We start from the raw sequence: 6000 nt of genomic DNA, 5'->3' as shown, positions 1-6000 counted from the left end.
GTTATCTGTGCATTTCAGTCACTGTTTGGACTCTGACTTCTCTCAGAATCCAAATGGGAGATACACCCAGGTGGGAGAAGAGGCGCTAACGGGTCTCCTGGTGTGACCAGTGCCCGGGAGCAGAGCCCCTGGCAACTTCTATTAATTCCAGGTTGAGCTTCCTCATTGATCTTCTGTCTCCTTTCTCACCTTTTCTATCTCTTTGTGTTTTGTTCAATTTAGGTGGAGATTGCTTCGATTCTTACCCCCCTGTCTTCCCATCGATTTAATTCCTGCACTAGTTTTAACTCTCGGGAGCTCTTGGTCTTTGTTACTCGTTCACAGTATCCTGTTATTGTTGGAAGGGTGTTTTCTCACTCCGTGTGTGTGTGTGTGTGTGTGTGTGTGTGTGTGTCTCGGGGGCAGGGTACATGCACACACCCACCATGTTTTCTCCTGTCTCCTGAATTAATTTTCCTACAGGGCCTGCTGTTTTATTTTTCCAGGCCATTAGTAGGGTGCTGGTCGCAGGGTGCTGGATTGGAAGTGGAGCAGCGAGGACTCTAACTGTGCTCATACAGCATGCTGGTGTCATAGGGGGCAGCCTAACCCGCTGTGCTACAACACCAGCCCCAGAGCCAGCGTGTTTCTCGTGGGCTCCAATCTGTCTGGGTCTAAGGGTATACGGGGGCTGGTGTTGTGGCACAGCAGGTTAAGCCCCGTCTTGCGAAGCTGGGCTTGGAGGCAGAGCTGGGACTTGAATGCAGGCACAGTAATATGTGACACAGGTGTTCCAAGTAGTGTCTTGTTTTTTAATTTTTTTTTATTTATGTGAAAGACAGTTACAGAGAAATAGAGACAGAGAGAAAGGTCTTCCATCTGCTGGTTCATTCCCCAGATGGCTGCAACAGCCAGAGCTGTGCCAATCCGGAGCCAGGAGCTTCTTCCGGGTCTCCCATGTGGGTGCAGGGGCCCAAGGACTTGGGCCATCTTCCACTGCTTTCCCAGGCCACAGCAGAGAGCTGGATCAGAAGAGGAGCAGCCGGGACTAGAACCGGTGCCCATATGGGATGCTGGCACTTCAGGCCAGGGCTTTAACCCACTGCGCCACAATGCCAGCCCTCCAAGCAGTGTCTTAACCACTAGGCCAAACACCCCACCCCGGGTCAGTTTTTTAATATTCATGTTAGGAAGTTTTCCTCAAACATCTGAGGGTTTGTTCTTGACTGTTCACATTTAAGAAAGGGGTAACACATGGATTATAAGCTCTCGGATAGGACTTGTCTGACAGCCAAGATAATGGGACAATAATACTGGCTTTTTTATTTTTTTAGGATTTATTTATTTATTTGAAAGGCAGAGTTAGAGAGAGAGCGAGAGAGAATTTTTCAATCTGTGGGTTCACTCTCCAAATGACCACAACAGCAGGGGCTGGGCCAGGCTGAAGCCAGGAGCCTGGAACTCCATCTGGCTGTCTGGGAATTGAGTGGTAGCTGCCTGACACCTTGCTCTGTGCTTGGCAAAATAGATTGCACTCTTCCACCATCCCAGTGTCAGTGGCCGGCTTTCTGAGCCTCACTCAAGGGACACAGCATCTGTGCCACAGCCCCAGACTGCCCAAAACCCAACCCCCTTCATACCTATCCCAACATGGCTGCAGGTTCAGCATACCACCTCCCCATCATGCACCTGAGCCTCACTTCCCACTATGCACCAGACACCATGACACTTTCCCGGAGATCCCCACGTGTGCTGCAGCCCCGCCCCAAACTCTGCCTCTTGAATATTCAATTAGGCCCTGCCCTGGGTACCACCCTCTATCCTATAAAAAGATGACCCTAAAGTTTGCTCATTGCAGCTCTCCCACCTGAGTCTGTACTGTCCTTTTAAATAAAGCCGGCTTCCCTGCTCACCCTTATCTACCTCTCCCCATTGAGTCATTTCATGTATGGAGAAGAAAGATCTGGAACAAACCCAGCCAGGAGTCTTCCCACAGCACCGGGTCCCATTCCTGCAGTCAGTCTCAGTGGCATTTCCTGACTATGGGCCCAGCTCACTTCTGTGGGCTGAATCTTTTTTTTTTCCTCCTTGTGGCTCTCCCCCTCCCTGGTTTCTTCCACTTTCCTGTCCGTTTTCATTTCTTCAACAGCTTTCTGTGTTCCAAAATTTTCTCAAAATCTCTGCTCCACCGATGGTCCTCTTCCCATTTCCTCATTTAATTAGTCCTGTTTCTTTTAATTTCTCAATTACTACTTTATTTTCTATTTTTTAATATTTATTTATTTATTTGAAAGGCAGAGTTACACAGAGAGAGAAGGAGATGCACAGAGAGAGAGAGAGAGAGAGAGAGAGAGAGAGAGGTTTTCCATCCAGTGGTTCACTCCCCAGATGGCTACAATGGCCGGAGCTGTGCAGATCCAAATCCAGGAGCCAGGAACTTCTTCCGGGTCTCCCACATGGGTGCAGGGGCCCAAGGACTTGGGCCATCTTGTACTGTTTTCCCAGGCCATAGAAGGGAGCTGGATCAGAAGTGGAGCAGCTGGGACTTGAACCAGCGCCCATGTGGGATGCTGGCACTGCAGGTGGTGGCTTTACTCGCTATACCACAGCATATTATTTTTTAAAAGATTATTTATTTGAAAAGCACAAAGAGAGAGAGAGAGAGAGAGAGAGATCCATCTTCCATCTGCTGGTTCATTCCCCAAATGACCACAATGGCCAGAGCTGGGCTAATCTGAGCCAGGAGCCTTTTCCAGGCACATTAGCATGGAGCTGGATCAGAAGTGGAGCAGCCGGGATCCAAACCAGCACCCATATGGGATGCAGGCACTACAGGTGATGGCTTTACCCATTATGCAACATGGCCAGCCCCTCTCAACTATTTTTAATGGGGTTTTAGGAGGATGAGAGGGTAAATCACTGTTTTGAGTCATAGCAAGGTAATTCTGTATCAGGGCTTTCCAATTTTCACTACGAAAAACAACTGAAGTCCACCAAGAGCTAACTGGCTAAGTTACAGTCTATTCATACAATAGAATACTAGGTAACCATTAAAATGATATGAATGTGTATTTTTAGCATTGATTACTAGATACATATGGTTTTTTTTTTTTTTTTTTTTTTTTTTTTTTTTTTTTTTTTGACAGGCAGAGTGGACAGTGAGAGAGAGACAGAGAGAGAAAGGTCTTCCTTTGCCATTGGTTCACCCTCCAATGGCCGCCGCTGCAGCCGGCGCACCGCGCTGATCCGATGGCAGGAGCCAGGATCCAGGTGCTTTTCCTGGTCTCCCATGGGGTGCAGGGCCCAAGCACCTGGGCCATCCTCCACTGCACTCCCTGGCCATAGCAGAGAGCTGGCCTGGAAGAGGGGCAACCGGGACAGAATCCGGCACCCCGACCGGGACTAGAACCCGGTGTGCCGGCGCCGCAAGGTGGAGGATTAGCCTATTGAGCCACGGCGCCGGCCTAGATACATATGTTTTTAAAAAGCAGATTACAAAGTAATGAGTTATAAAATTATAAATTAGGGACAAGTGTTTGGCCTAGTGGTTAAAAAAAAAAAAAAAAACACCCAGATCCCATGTCAAGCGTACCTGGATTTGAGATCTGGCTCTGCTATGAATTCCAGCTTCCTGCTAGCCCAGACACTAGGAGGCAGAGATGGCTCAGTAATGGGTCACTGTCACCCACATGGGAGACTGGATTAGACTCCCTGCTCCCGGCTTTGGTCTGGCCCAGCCCTGGCCATTGCAGGCATTTAGGGAGTGAGTCAGCAAATAGGAGCTCTCATTCCTTTCTCTCTCTCAAATAAAAAGTTTGAAAATTAAGTAGAAGGCACAAAGGGCTACCTGGTGACTGGTGCTGATGCTTTTCCTGTTCTGTCGCTGCACCTCATCTCTACAGCCACCTCTGGCAGCCGTTCCCCTGAGCAACAAGACCCCGCGTCACACGATGGTGGTGCCCATTTGATGGCAAATTAGGAACGAGATTTCCACGTGGAGTTTTGAGTCACCCTGACTGCAGGATGCAGGACCTGACAGTGGTGCGGCTTTCCCTCTAAGTGGTGTTTACTGCGTAGGGATGCACTTAATGGATGAGAAAGCTGCACTCTGCCATCTGTTCAGAAAAAGCCGAATTCTCGCTGACTCATTTTTTCTAAAAGAGTTCTGAGGCTTTTGTCTTCATTACAATCGTTATGATACACATTTCTTATCTTCCCAGGAGTCCCTGTTTGCTAGAGTGTTCTTTTTATGGAAAAAAAAAATAGTCTTGTTACCTAATCGCTTTATGGTACTGGGAAATTTTACAAGCCCCTGTGAATCTATGCCAGCTGAGGTTTGTTCTAAGTGATAGGGGACAACAAGGCTATGGAATCCTGCACTTGGTGTCCCGGCTTTGACAGGTGAGTGATAATTAACTTAGCAGATACTAGGAGAAGGGCCAACTATCTCAAAAGCCCAGAAGCCATCCGCTAAGTTAAGAATAGTAAGTACATGGAGCCTGGTGCCCGTGAGGTGAGAGTGGTGATGCAGGAACCAGCAAGAGAGATGGCAGAGACTTCAATGTGATGTGTTTTCTAGACATTGTAGGCTTTAAAACTGCTGACAGTTAGAATCTGTCATGTTTCCACAAACAGGAATGCGGTGAACAAATTGGTTTTATAGAAAGACTCTTGCCGGGCCGGTGCTGTGACACAGTAGGTTAAGCCTTTACCTGCAGTGCCAGCATCCTCTACTGGCACCAGTTCTAGTCCCGGCTGCTCCACTTCCATTCCAGCCCCCTGCTGATGGCCTGGGAAAGCAGTAGAAGATGGCCCAAGTGCTTGGGCCTCTGCACTTACCTGGGAGACCTGGAAGAAGTTCCTGGCTCCTGACTTCAAATCAGCTCAACCCCAGCCATTGCAGCCATTTGGGGAGTGAACCAGCGGATGGAAGACCTTTCTCTCTGTCTCTCCCTCTCACTGTCTGTAACTCTACCTGCAAAAAAAAAAAAAAAAAAAAAATCTTGGCCGGTGCCACAGCTCACTAGGCTAATCCTCCACCTTGTGGTGCCAGCACACCGGGTTCTAGTCCTGGTTGGGGTACCGGATTCTGTTCCGGTTGCCCCTCTTCCAGGCCAGCTCTCTGCTGTGGCCCAGAAGTGCAGTGGAGGATGGCCCAAGTCCTTGGGTCCTGCACCCGCATGGGAGACCAGGAGAAGCACCTGACTCCTGGCTTCGGATCATTGTGGTGCGCTGGCCGCAGCGGCCATTGGAGGGTGAACCAACAGTAAAGGAAGACCTTTCTTTCTCTCTCACTGTCCTCTCTGCCTGTCAAAAAAAAAAAATCTTGCAAAAAAAAAAAAGACTCTTGCTGTTGGTAGAGGAAGTAGACAGAGGTCAACTTAACTGTTCAGTCACTACCTCCTTCATAATTTCTAGTAGTCACACTTTGAATTATTTGCTTTCGTCCACATAGCATCACTTTGAATGAAGCTATGGTACACTTCTACCTAACTGCTGCATGCAATGATCAGAGTTCACTATTTGCTTTTTTTTTTTTTTTTTTTTACAGACAGAGTGGACAGTGAGAGAGAGAGACAGAGAGAAAGGTCTTCCTTTGCCGGTGGTTCACCCTCCAATGGCCGCCACGGCTGGCGCGCTGCAGCCGGCGCACCGCGCTGATCCGATGGCAGGAGCCAGGTACTTATCCTGGTCTCCCATGGGGTGCAGGGCCCAAGCACTTGGGCCATCCTCCACTGCCTTCCCGGGCCACAGCAGAGAGCTGGCCTGGAAGAGGGGCAACCGGGACAGAATCCGGCGCCCCGACCAGGACTAGAACCCGGTGTGCCGGCGCCGCAAGGCGGAGGATTAGCCTAGTGAGCCACGGTGCCTGTCGCTCCCCCTCTTCGTGGAGGAACGACATTAAACCCTGCCTAGGCTTCATATCCGAGTCACGGCACCATTATGTCGCTCCCCCTCTTCGTGGAGGAGCAACACAGGACCCTGCGCTGTTCTTTCGTCTGCTCGGCCCTCCCCGGGTTT

Source organism: Oryctolagus cuniculus, chromosome 12 (genome assembly GCF_964237555.1).
Source record: "Oryctolagus cuniculus chromosome 12, mOryCun1.1, whole genome shotgun sequence".
Classification (NCBI taxonomy): domain Eukaryota; kingdom Metazoa; phylum Chordata; class Mammalia; order Lagomorpha; family Leporidae; genus Oryctolagus; species Oryctolagus cuniculus.
Note: the sequence above shows the minus strand (reverse complement) of the source record.